Raw genomic sequence first — 15,426 nt, 5'->3', positions numbered from 1 at the left:
TAATTTTCAAAAAGATCTACCAGCAATTTTGCTCCTTCGAACTCTTTTGCAGTCTCAGCCCTCGACACAGACGCCTAGCAGCCGCCCCACTGAGCTACCTGAGCTTGGATGTGGGCCCACCGTCAACCCAGGAGAGGAACGGGGCAAAGATACCCGTCTGGCCAAAGAAGCGAACACAAAAAGCTTCCAAAAACAAACAAAAGTTATATTTATTTTTTTTCAAAAAAAAAAAAAAAGAGTATCCAATTTTTCATGTCAATATAGATAATCTGCTTAATAAAATATCGAGTTTTGCTATTTTTCTTTTCTTCTCCGCCCACGCAGGAGTTGTACCGAAGTATTTGAAGTATGTGAGGTATTGGAAAAATAAGCCCGCGTGGAGCAGAGACACAGATGTTTTCTGTGTTTAATGATTTCCCTCCTTCTTCTTCTGTTCACTGTGTTTTAAAGATTTTTGTGTTTGTGGTGGCCGCCCTTTGCTGGCCGACACCAGCTCAGGGCCCCGTGGGGACCAGGGTCCTTCAGAGGTCAGAGCTCCGGGTCCCTGCAGCAAAGGGAGACCCTCCGACGCCAGGGAGACGGCTGCTGTCCTCGTTTCAAAATCTAAAGGCCACTTGGCTCACCTCAATTCTGCGTCTCTGGCGATGATTTTAATTCACTGCTTATTCAGAGGACTCAGCTTACCTCAAAGATGTAAAATTAAGTTAGCTTTATGTTTGCTTATCTAGGTGATTTCAAAGAAATTCCTCGAAAAGACCTGTGAGGTGAGCAGAACACCGAAGGCAGAATCCAGAACAATTTGCTATCACCCGGATTTTATTCCAAGAGGTCACTTTGTTCTTCCTTCCCCCTTTCTTGTTTGGACACAGACGGAGCTGACTCTCCTGATGGCTCAGGACAATTCCCAGAACAACCCGCTGATTCAGGGACGACCTTTAGTCCCCCGACCATCGGCCAGCCTTTCCTGCTAACGCTTGTCTGGTGTGTCCTGAGAAACTGACGTTAATGAAGAGGAACGAAAGGGGATAGAAGAAGACGATGCCATTTATGGCCGTGCGGCCACACCCTCAGGCTCTTCTCCGCGACATCCGGGCCGGGGCGCGGGCCCCACAAGGAGCAGAGGAGGCGGCGGACACGTGGGGTCCCCCGAGGCCTGCGGTCCACGTGGAGACACACCTGGGGACGCGCTGTGATGTGATGGCGTCGGGGCACCTGTGGCGCCAGGAGGGCAGTGAGCCGAGGGGTGCCCAGGGAGGTCCCCTTGGGGGGCTCCCAGCTAAACCCACAGAATTCTCTCCTTTCCTTCCACCTGCACCACCAGGCCCCGAGCTCCGCCCCAGGCTCCCCGGCCCTTCACCCGGTGTCTCTCCCTCCACCTTCGTCTAGTTTGAAGCTGAGACAGCGGGTCACACGCCTTCTACTCCGCGCGATTGGGAGGACGCATTTCTTGTCCTTTAATAAAGAAAGAGAGGGCGGAAGCGCACGGGAAGTGAGCAGAGGTAGAACCGGAAAAGGCAGAGGGCGTAACAGGTGGGTGCCGAAGACCGTCCAACGTCCCGGGCACCTCCCGGGCAGTCAGGACGTGCGAGACGCTTCCACGCCCCTGCACTCCGGAGCCCACGGGTCTTGGCTAAGGTATCCCAATTTGGAAGGAGAGGAAACAAGCTTACTCTGATACTCCTGCTGTCACCACTGGAGGGCACCCAGAGCGGGGCTGATGGAGGGTACTGGCCCTGAGGCCGGAGCCCAGCTGTTACCCCAAGGTCGCGCGTGTGTGGAAAATGGGGGGCGGGTTGGGAAGCTGCGGCTGTGAGGACGGACCGTGATGCCGAAGGCCGAGCAGAGCCTCGTGTGCTCCCCGTGGGGCTTGATTTGGGCTCATCCTGGGACTCAAGAAAACCAGGAGACACAGGCTGCCTAGCGCTGCTCGCCAGCCCACGCTGCTCGCAGCCCCAGCCTCTGCGGCACAGGTGCGCCGGGAACGGGCCCAGGAGGATGGAGCAGAGAGCAACGCCACACCCACGTCTCCCGCGCCCCTGGGCCCTCCCTGATGTTCCCGGAGGGGACTCGTGCCATTTGTTCCTCTGAGATCCCGGCCGTCTCTTCTCTCTACTTTAGAGATCTGTATCTATCAGAGTGTTCCCAGATGCGAGGGGACCCTTAGACACACAGCCTTGTTTCAGTGTCCTGGGGGAGGGGGCTTCTGGAAGTCCCGAGGCTCAGGGCACAGCCTTGATTACGTTCCGGTGGTGACTGTCCTTACTGGACAGGCCTCTGCCTCAGTGTGTTCAGCTGGTCCCTCTGGGCTGGAAGCTGGGAGGTGGGTCCTCAGCCCCCGCTGGTGTTGAGAGCAGAGAGAAAGCTGCATGAGAAGCCCCCGGGGCGGGGGGTATGCACACAGCTGAGGGTGCAGGAGGGACCAGTGAGATTCCCGCCACTTTCATTAGCCACGTGTTTACGTTCCAGAGCCGCACGGTCCAGGGGGGTAGGCAGGGGCCATTGTGTGTGACCATTCAAATTAAAATTAAGTGAAATAAGACATTCAGTTTCTCTGTCACACCAGCCACAGTCAAGTGCTGAACACCCGCGTGGGCTAGTGATCGCGTTGGGTACGGAGCCCCTCCATCAACGCAGAAGGTTCACTGGTCGTTGCCTCTAGAGAGACCCTGTCCACTGTGACTCTGGATTCTTGCTTTACTCATGGGCTTGTCTTCAGATACAACCGAGTCCCATTAAGAAGTCATCCTTTTGTATTAACAATACTACGTTTTATTTTTATTTTGAGGCCAGTTTAAATCTTTTTTTTTTTTTTCAGTTTGATAGTAAGATGAGAAGCCATTTGATTTGTTTGTTTTAATCTCTCCTGTACTTGGATTTCGTGTGTAATGATGTCGTCGCAGTGGGGTCTGGAGTGGTCTAGCGTCTTGCGTCTCTGCAGGACGCCTGTTCTGTGAGCAGCACAGTCTATACCTCCCATGATGAATTGTCACTATCCACGCTTTCTACTGAGAAAAATGATCGAAACAATATGTTTACAGCGTGCAATCAACAAAAAGCTAAGACCACTTTATATTCAATCAAAATTTTTCATTTATCTTAGTTTTGATAAAGTCTCTAAGAGGGCCTGTAAGTTAACATTAAATACTGAGTGAATAAAAATTTCTGAGCCAATATAAGCACTTCAGCTCAGGGCTGACCATCCATCTGGTCTCCGAATGGCTGGTCTTCATGAGGAGGGAGAGGTAGGGAGTAGGAAACATGCACTTCCATTCAGAGCGGCTCCTGCAGGGAGCAGACAGGTGTGAGAACAGGTGCCTGTACAGACCAGCAAAGCTGACTGTTGAACCACCAGCATCTGAATAAGTTTTAAAAGGATTTCATTTCATCATGAATGAAACCTCTTAAACAACTAATGGTAAATCTGAATGACACAGTGGTTAAGAGACCTGGCTTTAAAGGGACATAGACACACGTGAGATCAGGTCCCAAATGTTCCCAAGAGCAGGTGACCACAGGCGAGTGGCAGTTTGTTTCTGCTTTACAAACTCTGGATAACGCTTGAACGTACCTCCTTTTGTTGGAGGATTCGATACAGGTTTATTAGCCTTAGCACTGTGCCTGGCGTGTCATAAGTGCTCAAAAGCTGTTATGATAGCCATGACTATTCTTACTCTAAATACTACGGAGAGAAAAAATTAAATGAAACCACAGGGTGCTACGTTAGGAAGCTGGACTTCAAAGGTGTACGTGTGTGTAACGCGTGGGACAGCAGGAGCAGGACACCCCAGCTACACATGATAGGTACTCAATCAATACGTTTAGTGAATAAAACAATGTGGAGAGACTATTTCCTACTTTATCTCTGAAGCCTGGGTTTTTGTGGACTTTTGTCTTTTTAAAAAATGGATTGATAAATTCATCCAAAAGGAAGAGGTAGAACGGAAAATTGGTTTAGCCCCACCCCACCCCAAACCCATCCACACCCCCTCCTAGTGATAGAACAATCACAGTTTGCAGCCTCAGAAAAGCTCCCTGAGAGCAACAGGCATTTCAGTGTCTTTCTGACCTAGGAATCAGGACTGCATCTATATTCAGTGTGAAATCTCTCTGAAACGTTCACGTGTCTCATTTGCCTCAACTGTGGCCTTTGTTCCTTCTGTGACTTGTCAACTTTCAGGTTTGAAAATGGTGTCGATAAAATATGGCCAGTAAATGAGTCAACTAAACACATTTGTCTCAACAAGAAAGCTGCAAGGAAGTGTGACTGTATTTTTAGAAACAAGTAGAGTAGACACCACATAAGTGAGTGAGCTCTTCAAGAAAGTTTATCCTCCCTGTTCAAAATGTGATCAGAACAACTCTGACAGCGTGTTCAATAATCTTCCTTTGTTAGAAGAGAATTACGTTCATCATAAAGTGTTATCAGCCCAGGTAACAGAAAATAAACAAAAACAAAGAACCACAACTGAAAGCGTTTCATTTTAAAATCATATTTATGTACTACAATATAGTGCTTAGGAATCTGCTGTCAAGTGATATGAATTTATGAGAATATAGATCAACTGTCCTATCAGAAATCACATAGATGGACAAAATTATGCTTCTTTATTTCTGTATGTGAATAGGAAATTCAGAATTGAAAAATAAACTCAGCATTTTATAGAGAACTTATAAAGGAATCAGATTACAATTTCATCATAGGATGTCCTTTTAATGTTATTTTATATAACTTTCTGTGATTCAGATTTCAGTCAAGGTCCCCAAATGATTTTAGACTAACCGGCGAGTTCTAGTAATAGTAGAACTTTAATTATGCCAGAGCTAAACTTTCTGCTAAATGAAGCTGTCTTCATGTTAGAAACAGATGGATGCTAAAGGTAAAAGTTGATTTCTTTCTTTCTTTTTTTTTTTTTTTGGTGAACATGTTATAGCTGATGGAGATTAATGTTTAAGTAGAGAAAAATAGAAGTCCTGAGTTAGAGTGATGTTTACTTTGTGCTTCAGGTGAGTTTGAGAAGCTGTCTGCTCACAGGGGTTTGTCTACCTGTGATCAGGAGTCAGTGTGGTCAGGTGGGTGAGGCTGCCTTAACCTACACAGCCTAAACAGCCATACAGCGTGAACCAAGAAGGCACAATTATTTTCCTCTGGATCATATTTTAAGCAATATTAAATCTACACGCTTAAAGAAAACAGTAAAGCAAATATTAAGGAATTTTATGTATATATTTAAATTTGTGATAAATATGAGGAAGAATTAAAGAAAAATGCCCATACAAGCACGATGAGATAATTTCAGCATCTTAAGAATTATTAATGACTACTTAGAAGAACTCTAGTCGTTATATTTTTGCTTTGAATAAAATTAAAGCACTTTAAACCTTGTAATCTAACATCAGCATCTTCCCAGAGTGAGTGCAGAGGCTCAGAACATTTTGCTCCACAAGTCACACATGCTCCCCTCTCTAAAGCCAAACCAGACCACTTTCCATTTAACCAAATAGCAAACGCCATACCGATGCACACAACTGTAGTGCCTATTTGCTTCCTTTTCATTGGAAGAAGAGGAAAGCGAAAACCAAAGTCTGTACTATCTTCCTTGGCCAGTGAGAAAAACTGTGATTGTTTCCAAGTAAGAAATATCTAATGACACCAAAGCATGACCATAAAAGAAAAAAAATGACAACCTGGACTTGAGCAAGATTAAAAACGTTTGTTCTGTGGAAGACCTTGTTAAGAGGATGAGAAGGTAAACTACAGAATAGGAGAAAATATTTGTAAGCCACATAGCCAACCAAGAATTTGCATTTAGAATATAGAAAGAGCTCTGGAAACTCAACATTAAAAAAGAAACAATCCAAGGAGAAAACGGGCAAATGATATGAAAAGACATTTCACTGAAGACAATATGTAGATGGCAGATAGGCACATGAAAATCAAAACCACAATTATATATCATTATTACTATGAGTTACCCATCAAAATGGCTAAAATTAAAAATAGCAAAAGCACCAAACGCCGGCAAGGGTGTGGAAAACTTGACCTTTCATACATTGCTGGTGGGGAAATAAAGTGGTACAGGTACACTGGCAACAGTTTAGCACTTTCTATAACACTAAACATGTACTTAACTGTAAGATCCAAGAATTGCATTCCTGGACATTTGTGTTCACACAAAAAAAGCCATTCCAAAAAGCTGGGAATAGCAACTTTATTCCTAATAGTCAAAACCTAGCAAATACATCAACAAATTGCTTCATCAGGTGACTGTTTAAACACCTGTGGTCCATCCACAGCGTGGAACCCTGCTCAGCAATAAAAATGAACAAACTATTGATACATGCGAAAAACGTGGCTGGAGCTCAAAGCGATTATGCTGAATGAAAAATGCCACTTTCAAAAGGTTACACACCGTCTGATTCTATTTCTATAACACTCTTGAAAAGACAAGATGACGGACATGGAGAATGGATTAGTGGTCCTAGGGGTTTGGGATGGGTTGCAGAGGGGGGCTAGCATTAGGGATTTTCGTGGTGATGGAACAGTTCTTCATGTTGATTGTAGTAGTGTTTACACAAATCTACACGTGATAAAACTGCATAGAACTACATACATGTGCACATGTGCATGCACACACGCACGCAACACAAATGAGTTGTATGTATTAAATAACATCTGAAGAAGATCGCTGGATTGTAGCAGTGCCGGTTTTGTGATACCACACTATTTTTTCAACTTCTTATCAATTTACAATTATTTCAAAACAAAAAGTTAAAGAAAAACAGATTAACAAAAAATATCTATACATTTCTTTCTTTTTTTCCAAGAAAGAGCCAGTATCTGCCCATTAGGTACATAAGGATAGAAATTTGTGTGCAGTTATTGTATTAAGACATTAAAAATAACTACACACTCCTGCAACATTTCTGTTCAAGCCTGATTTCTATTACAGCTCTTGTCAATCTTTCTCCCACTTGAAAACACCCAAGTGATGCTACAAACTGCCATTAATAATTGTACTTGCTCTCACAGTGATTCTAAAGCGTGGGGAATGCACTTGAAAAAATCCATCATCCCCCCCACAGGACCTCCCAGGCGAGAAATCCAAATTACAAATAAAAGATTATTCAAAGTTTTTAAAAACCCAAAGCCAATATTAACAGGACTTTCAAAGACACAAAACTCTACAGAGTTTCACATTTAGGAAACTAGCATCTTTCCTTCCAGATGGATGAGCGTAGTAAGATGATAAGATTGCGTATAGATGGAGTTTTTCATTCAGTGCGATTCATTTATCAAATATTCATTGCGTCTACTTTATCCTAGTTACCATCTTAGGTTTTAGAATATAAAAATATAGTTATTTTTTCTTCCTCAAAGTGCTCCTGGTTTAGTGGCAAAGACTGAAAAACAAATAGATAAAAATACTAACTGAACCTTGTTATGAAGTCCAACACTTCTGTAAATAGTTGTGGAGATTTTAATACACTGTCTTTAATTGATGAAAATGCATGATTAAGTGGAGGTGGATGGTCTTTAATTAACAAAATGAGTGAATACCCTTGACAGTTAAGTAGAACAATCAAATGAATCCGTATAATCGTTCTTTGAAAAGTAAACTGGAATATAATCTTGAATTTTGAGAAATAAGCTGATACAATGTATAATGGTTAGTGATAGCTAACAAATCATCTTTTACTCTAGGACTTCTCATGGAGCACTCCGGAAATTACAGATAATGGAGCTTAGAGTAAATAAAACCTATATGCACTGTCTTAGGGACCATCCCATCACGGTCAGCTTTTCCATACTAGGTCCTACTAAGTTCTGTCTGGAATTTTCTTCTTATTTTAAATATTATGTGTTAACTCAGTTCTGGTTACCCCGTGCTCTTCCTTTTGTGGTTCTGCCCCTTTTTGCTAAAGAGGACGGCCCAGAGGAACCAACTGGGCGATCAGCGACAAAAGGAAAAGGAGGACTCGTATCAACGAGGGGACTCGCTCGTTCTGCCCCGCGTGCTTAGACCAAAGTGTGCCCTCCCCTGGCTCCTCACTTGAGCTGATGCGAGATCAATGAAAGTGAGGATTTCTTGCTCTGACTCATGATTTAAGGACTACAAATCAAGCCAAGAATACTTTCCATTGGCTTAGCACTTTTATTTTTGTTTCTGTTTTTTTTTTTTTTTGGGATTTTTTTTTTTAATACAGCATGTTCTTATTAGTTATCTATTTCCTACATATTAGTGTATATATGTAAGTCCCAATCTCCCAGTTCATCCTTAGCACTTTTGAGTTTATTTATTTTCACACATGAGATCATCTGATCGTCTCCGCAGCCTTCGGCAGTGGGTATAACTCGTCAGTTCAGAGGAAACTGACACCCGGCGGGTCAAGAAGGAGCCTGTGCGAAGCCACAGACACACAGCGAAGGTGTGGCCAGTCCCACCAGCTCCTCCAAGTCAGGTGCTCGCCACTTAGCCCACTGTGTTCTACGCCGTTTTATATTCTGGAATCACCTTGTTACTGTTAGTCAGTCTTGAACTTGGCATAACCGTAGGGGCTATGCTCCACCCAGGAGTGGACAGTAGGAATTTTCTGTCCCCTCCACTCTTTGGGGGGCTCTGTCACTCTGGGAAGGTAGGAGTGTTTCCTAAGTCTTTCTCAGCAATAACTCTAATGGGAGGGTTTAAATATTCCACCTCCCCTTCTCATCTGTAATTTCTTTCTTCCTAAACATGGCAACGGAATCCACAACTCATCTCCGTCCGCTGATCGCACAACCAGCTGTCAGAGCTCTGAATCATGCCACTCAAGGGATATTTTTTAAGGAACCCTCTTTTTGAGGCAAGTGTGTTTCAAAATTTCCCTGTTATCTCAGATGTGTCTGAGATAGACCTAGAGCTTTCATCTTAGTCTGGTTTCTGCAAACTTGAGGTGGTGTTGACGGAGCTCTGATTGAATTTCCCTTAGTCCTTGCTGACGTGCATGGCCCACGCCCTCTCCCATCCAAGCCACTGTCTTTTTCCTTGTGAACACTCTCGGTGTTTAATGATAATTGCCTGCAGTCCCCGCATTATGCCATTTGCCTTGTGGCTCACGCTTGGAAAGCGTTTTCTTCCCTTGCGTTAGATTCCAAGGCCACTGGCGTTGCTTGGCTTTGTCTCTTCTCTCTGAGGAACCATCCCCTGCGTGTTGCTGGTCCACCTACAGTGCTGATCATTTTAACATTCTTAAAATCCCAGACATTCAAATCGACAGTATTCTTGTTTCAGGACAGAATCCAAATAAAGAAATTAATACCTTGAGTTTATATTATATGATTGTGCTTTAGAAGGGGAGAAAAATTACCTTTGTCGGCACTGTTAACTACAAAAGGGTGGCCATAAGGATCATTTCCAGCCTGTCAGTCTGCACTAGGTGCCCTGTATTGAAGGCCAGTGCCCAATTATCTTCAGCCAGAGTTGGATCAGTGTGACTGGGGAGAAACACAAATGCCTGGAATGCACCAGGCATCTGATGATGGTCAACGGGAATCGATGCCAAGCCTCCACAGATCCACAAAACCTGTCCCAGTTGGCAATTCACCCTACACTTTTCTGCACAGGATAAACCCTGGGCTCTCTGGAAGGTTTGATCTGACCCAGAGATGAGAAATGTAATCAACCATTCCTTATCTCTGTTAGACCTCGTGTGCTGCATGTGTCCATACTTTTCTTCTTGACGTCCAAGGCAATTGCCCTCCGTGGCATGTTCTGATCACCGTGATGGCTTTGGAGCTTGTATGAGTCAATTTGCAAATTCCTATTTGCTTACCTAACTCACGAGCCAGCTCCGGCAACTTGTGTGACTGATGCATTTTACATATGGTATTTTCTTTTCTGTTTTCCCACCTAATGTAGCCTTTAAGAAATGAGTCGTTAGTGCATTTGGGCTAAATTGTTGCTTTTAAATAAGAAAGGTTTAGATCATCCTAGAGAGAACTAGTGGACACAACAGTCGGCCTGAGAGACACCACAGAAGCCTGGCAAGATGTGGGCTCATCTAGGGCATCCCTGGGCGAGGGGTACAGTTGCCTCCCCTTCCCAGTTCCAATGCTGGGTCTTCATCTGGTGCATTTTATCAATTTCAATGAAAAGGTTTGTGTGTGCTACTTTGGAGCCAACTTATCTTCTTCTTAATGGAAAGTGCAGACCAGTAGCCAGGAAGTCTCCACCTGCTCATCCATTCATTTTCTTTCTCCCAAATCAACTTTTCTACTATTGCCTACACTGATACGTAATAGGAATTCCTACCAGAATATCATGTGAGAGTCACTTTTCTCATAAATTTTTTTATATTTGCATGGATTACGTTGATCTTTTTCTGAATGGCATAGCTAAAATACTGAAATATTGCGGGTGAGTCTATCATATTGTCAACAGCAAGACAGCTATTAAGGAAACCCAGATTTTAGAAAAAACAAAAAAAAGCCAAATAACATATCTGGATTCTGAATCAGAAACTCCAAGTTTGAAGCCAAAGCAGCTTAGTTTTGGGTAAACTCAGTGGGGCTTCTGCCTCAAAGAGGAGGAGAGACCCATGCCTCCCGACAGGTGGGTTTAATCTGCCTTCTTGGAAAGACAGAGCAGTGGCTGCAAATCCGGTGTCTGGAAGGGCCTTGGGGTGTGATTTACAACAAGGAGGCCTGGGGGGGGGACCGGTGGCACAGTCGAGAGTCTGCTTCTCAGGTTGGGATCTACAGGGCCTCACCCATGGTGCTCGGTGGGAAAACCAGCCCAGAGTTGACATGTTATCTTTTATTTCTTAAGAGAAGCCAAGGATCCAGGTTTTTTTCTGGTGTGTCCTCATGTTTATATTTTTACTACTTACTGTTTTTTTTTTTTTTAAATTCTTTGAGAACCCCATCTGTCTAATGGGATACCACTTTCCAATCTTTCTCACAGAGACGCAGAAAATGACATTCTTCCTTCTCCTTGCTTTGTTTTATTTTTTTTGAATTTCTCATTTGGAACTTGATGCTCTTTTTCCAGATTTTCTTCCTCCATTCACCTCCGCGCTGTGCTGGAAGGTTTCAGCACATGAAGAATGGATGACCTGAATTCTGAGCATAAGAGGACGGCTTCGTGTTCATTCTTTTGGACCTAAGATCCATATCCACTTGGAGATGGGTAGAGCTCAGTCTTGGGAATCTCGCCTCTTATTTCAAAGTTGGACTCTTCTCCTTCCTCTCTTGAGTTTATGTATCCCACTCAAATAGAGTAGAGCGTAAATTATGCTGGGGATAAACTAAGTAAAGGAGTTTTGTTTTTTTTTTTGCTGTGGAAGGAAGAATATTTGCTCCCTGTTGGTTGAACTCCTGAATTCTTTTTTTTTTTAAATTGAAGTATAGTTGATTTACAATGTTGTGTTATTTTCTGCTATACAGCAAAGTGACTCAGTTATACATATATATACATTGTTTTCCCTATTCTTTTCCATTATGGTTTTCTTCAGGAGATACAGTTCCTTGTGCTCTACAGTAGGACCCTGTGGTTTATCCATTCTCTGTATAATAGTTTGCATCTACTAACCCCAAACTCCCAGTCCGTCCCTCCTCCACCCCTTGGCAACCATAAGTCTTGAACTCCTGAATTCTTGACTAAGCCTAGGAAGGAGATGTTATGCCCGTCTAAGACAAGTTTCTCTCCACAGCTCATCTTGCTGCTCAAAGGCCCTTGACACCAGAATGGACCCAACCGGTTCCTCTTTAGACTAGGAACCCCCCTACTCCCACCCCAGTGAAACTGGCACTACTATATATTCAAGCACATGTCACTCTGAATTATATCCCCATGTAACCTGCAGCACTTGAAGGTGGACACTCTCCCTAGAAAGAGAAATAAAAGAATCTTGTTTAAATAACCTCTATCTCTAGATGATTTAAAATACTTTGACAGATCTATATTTTTTTTGAAAAATGAATCAAAAATAATTCAATCAGAAAAGCGACATCTGTTACTCATCAATAGCCTTGCAAGAGAATTAAAATGGTCTTTTTCTCTCCCCTGAAATCTACTGATAATTTTTTTTTATCCCATGCCATTCATTGAGATCAGATGCATTGAGTCCGTATCAACTGTTGGAATTACATAAATAATAAAGTCCTCGAGGCTGATGGCATGGGAACAGTGGAATGTGTAACAATACAATCAGGATTAAAATCTAGATTTAATGTAAAGCATTCTAACACTGTCAAGTAAGATGAATTTTACACTCCTTTGTTCTCTGAGGCCAGGTTGTGCCATAGTTAATGTTTTGTATTAAACCGTGTGCCATTTTTATCTGAGATGATGTCTTATTTTCTTTGTTTATGGCTTTGGAAATTGTTATAACGAGACACATGAAAGAGGCGACAGAAAAGTACAAATGGATAAAACAGCATTCGCTACCCAAAGCGAGTGTAAATGGAGCCAATAATTTTTTAACTTGACTGTCTCTTAATCTTTTCTAGTGAGCTCAGTGATGATTTTTCTTGGTTCAAAACCTGTCACAGCATTCATTTGTGACCATTTTTATTGCTGGGATTAGTCGAGGTCTATCAATTCTAAAACTCCACTTCTGCCCAACGAATGTCAGCTTTAATCACGAAATGCCAAACAATGCAAGAATTCCAGAGCCTACCTTTGTAGTTATGATTACATTTTAAAACAGCACTGCAGTTCACGGACTGACCTAAGCCAGCAAAAATTCAAAATACAGGAGGTCCCTGACGAGGGGCCCTGCCTTTTGTTCTTTCTAAACTCTTTAGCTAAATTATTCGCCAGCCCCAGAGTCAAAATAGAGAGCAGTGGTGTTAAATGTATCGAAGTGGTTATGATTCATACGTAGACTCGGGCCACCTTCACAGGGCCTGGGCTGTCTGGATGTGGAAATGTTTCCACTAGAACCTTACTAGTGAAACCCAGGTTTATGGCTGACACTGAATTTGCATATGTACCAAAGACTGCTATGGGATTTGTCTGTGTGCCTGCAGCTGGATTTAAAGCTGTCCTCCCGGCATAGGAAGGGAATATCTGCTGGAGACTGAGAGAATCAATGTCAAGTGCCTTTGAGCTCTGCATTGGGACAATGTCCAGGAGGGATGGGGTTTGCTCTGCTCCAGCCAGGAGGGTCAGCCTGGAACAGAAGAGATTCCTTCAGGCCAAGGGAAGCATATGGGCCTCTGAGCTGTCCTACCGCTCAGCAGAGGGGCAGGATAGGGCATATGATGCTGTGTGGTAAATCTAGGGTGTTCTGTGGAAATTCCCAGAAATCAGTGTCTCCTGAATGAGCTGGAAACTCTTATAACTGCCTCTGGAAGGTTGAGCGGAAGCACTTCTCCTGGACCGGCCACTGGAGGCTCGGAAGACTGGCCATCAGCTGAAGATTGCTGGAGAAAGACTTCAGAGAAACTGAGAGAATCACGGCTCCATGTCGGGAGGGGCACATAGAGGGCAGACGTGCGTGCTGTCCACGTGCCCTGTAGCTGGCACACCTGGACACCCAGGACCAGGTGACTTTGCTAAGCAGCAGGGCCAGAGAGCCACTGCCCCCAGGACACTAGGTACTGGAAGACAGTGACGGTCTCCCAGTTTCTCTACTCTGGCTGCTGAGTCACCTCTTCAGCTTTTGAAGAAATGTGTACCCCAGCCATAGTCCTCTTGAGGGTGTCTCATGGGTCTAGGATGGGGACTGAGCATTACCTGTTAAGTTTCAGTGAGCATTCTGATGCAATCCAAGATTCAGAGCTACTACCCCGAGGCATACACTTTTAGCAGCACATCATGTGTTACAAATTTTTAAAAGTTAAGAAAGAAACCAAGCTTTAGTAAATGGATTGATGGTAATTGTGGAGCAAGGTGGAGGAAGAGGGAATGGAATGCACGTAGGTTCTTAGGAAATCAAGCTATGATTAAAAATAAAACGATGGTTTGCAGACATGAGGATCCACAAAATCCCCTGGGAAGCTCGTTTGAATACAGAGTCTTTGCCACACTTGTGCAGATTCTGAATCAATACATCTGGCCTAGAGTCAGGAATCGGATTTTTAAGTTGGGCCCCAGCTGATTCTCATGCCAATGGCCCAAGGCTAACGTTATATTTTTTAAAAACCTGATGTAAGCACTTTCCTGGTTTTCAAACTATCAGAGGAGGAGAAGGTCTATATTCAGAATATATTCTGCAAGAAATGTTTCTTCCTCATTTGAGTTCATTTTATACTGCATTCGAGGAATGCCTTGCAAGCCACTAAAATGTTGCCCACAAATAGACTATTATTGTGACATGGCCTGCAGAAACCGTATTCTACTAGATTGTGTGTTTATATTCTGATTCTCCCATGAATTTTTAAACTAGGTTCCCAGTGGGTAAATTCATATTGCTTAGATAAGAACTTAAAGAGGACTTTGAAGAATATGTATGTATAAGTTAAAATGGTAATTGCTACTTCTTCAACTTTTTTATCCCAGCAAACTCTTTGGCAGGGTTATAGGCTGTTCAGAACACCTGACCCACCCAATCTGACCACTGAAAAACAACAGAGCAGGCCTTCAGAATGACAGTGAGACACGGCCCTGCCATTACTGGGATAACAATTCGTTAACTTCTGGAATATTTTGTTATTTCCCTGAACTGTGGGTGGAAAGGTTTGGAGGGGGTTAATCAGCATTATAAGACAATACAAGACATGGACTTTTTTCTCAGGGCTTTTCTACTCTAAGTGAGATAAGGGTCACACATGCGAAACAATTGTGAATAATTTACAATAGTAAGTATAGTCAGGTACTAAAATAGGACTTATTACTAAATTGCTTGGAACAGAGACTGCATCGTATGTGGAGTCCACAATGCAAGAAAGATGACTAAAACCTGGATCATTCAGGAAAACTTCCTGAAGGAGGTGGGGCTGAATATGCCCTCTGTTCTATTTTAGCGATTGAATGCATTCATTGCACGTAAATGTCAATCTCAAATAATTCAACCAACTTGAGTCTGTGAATGGGTTCCTGACCATCCCTGTCCTGGGCGACAAGAATTTTGCTATTGTTATTTATCTCACCTATCGTCGTAGATATTTTTGATATTATCGGTGTTTGGAATACTGAGTCACTTGCTTTTTACTAATGACCAGGACTTCCTGGCGGACTAACCTTTGCGTTCTTTCTCATCATCTTTAGGCTTCTCTTCCATCTCTAGATGCTTTGGGGCCCATTCCCTGTCCCTTAAGTCTTTTGGCTCTTAACCAATCTCTCTTCTTCCAAGGTTGAATAATACAAGAAATAGAAACTATTTAACACGTTCTTGTCAAATACTGAGTAATGAGTATGCCACTGTTCCCATCTCTTTCCATAAAAACATTGACCCCGATGGACACAGTTGGTGTTAGGGGTCTGTGGTGGCTGGGTGGGGGGA

The 15,426-nt window shown here is 43.3% G+C and overlaps 1 long non-coding RNA gene across 1 annotated transcript in view; it reads left to right on the top strand.

Moving 5' to 3' along the window:
• Positions 1-15,426, top strand: part of LOC309647638 — a 478,548-nt gene that overhangs the window by 461,216 nt on the left and 1,906 nt on the right. The window contains exon 11 of the long non-coding RNA XR_014256209.1: positions 870-15,406. This is a non-coding gene — a long non-coding RNA (uncharacterized lncRNA). The remainder of the gene's footprint in view (positions 1-869; positions 15,407-15,426) is intronic.

The sequence above is a fragment of the Balaenoptera physalus genome (genome assembly GCF_965194825.1).
Source record: "Balaenoptera physalus genome assembly, chromosome: 18".
NCBI lineage: Eukaryota > Metazoa > Chordata > Mammalia > Artiodactyla > Balaenopteridae > Balaenoptera > Balaenoptera physalus.
This window is presented reverse-complemented; position numbering and strand designations above follow the sequence as displayed.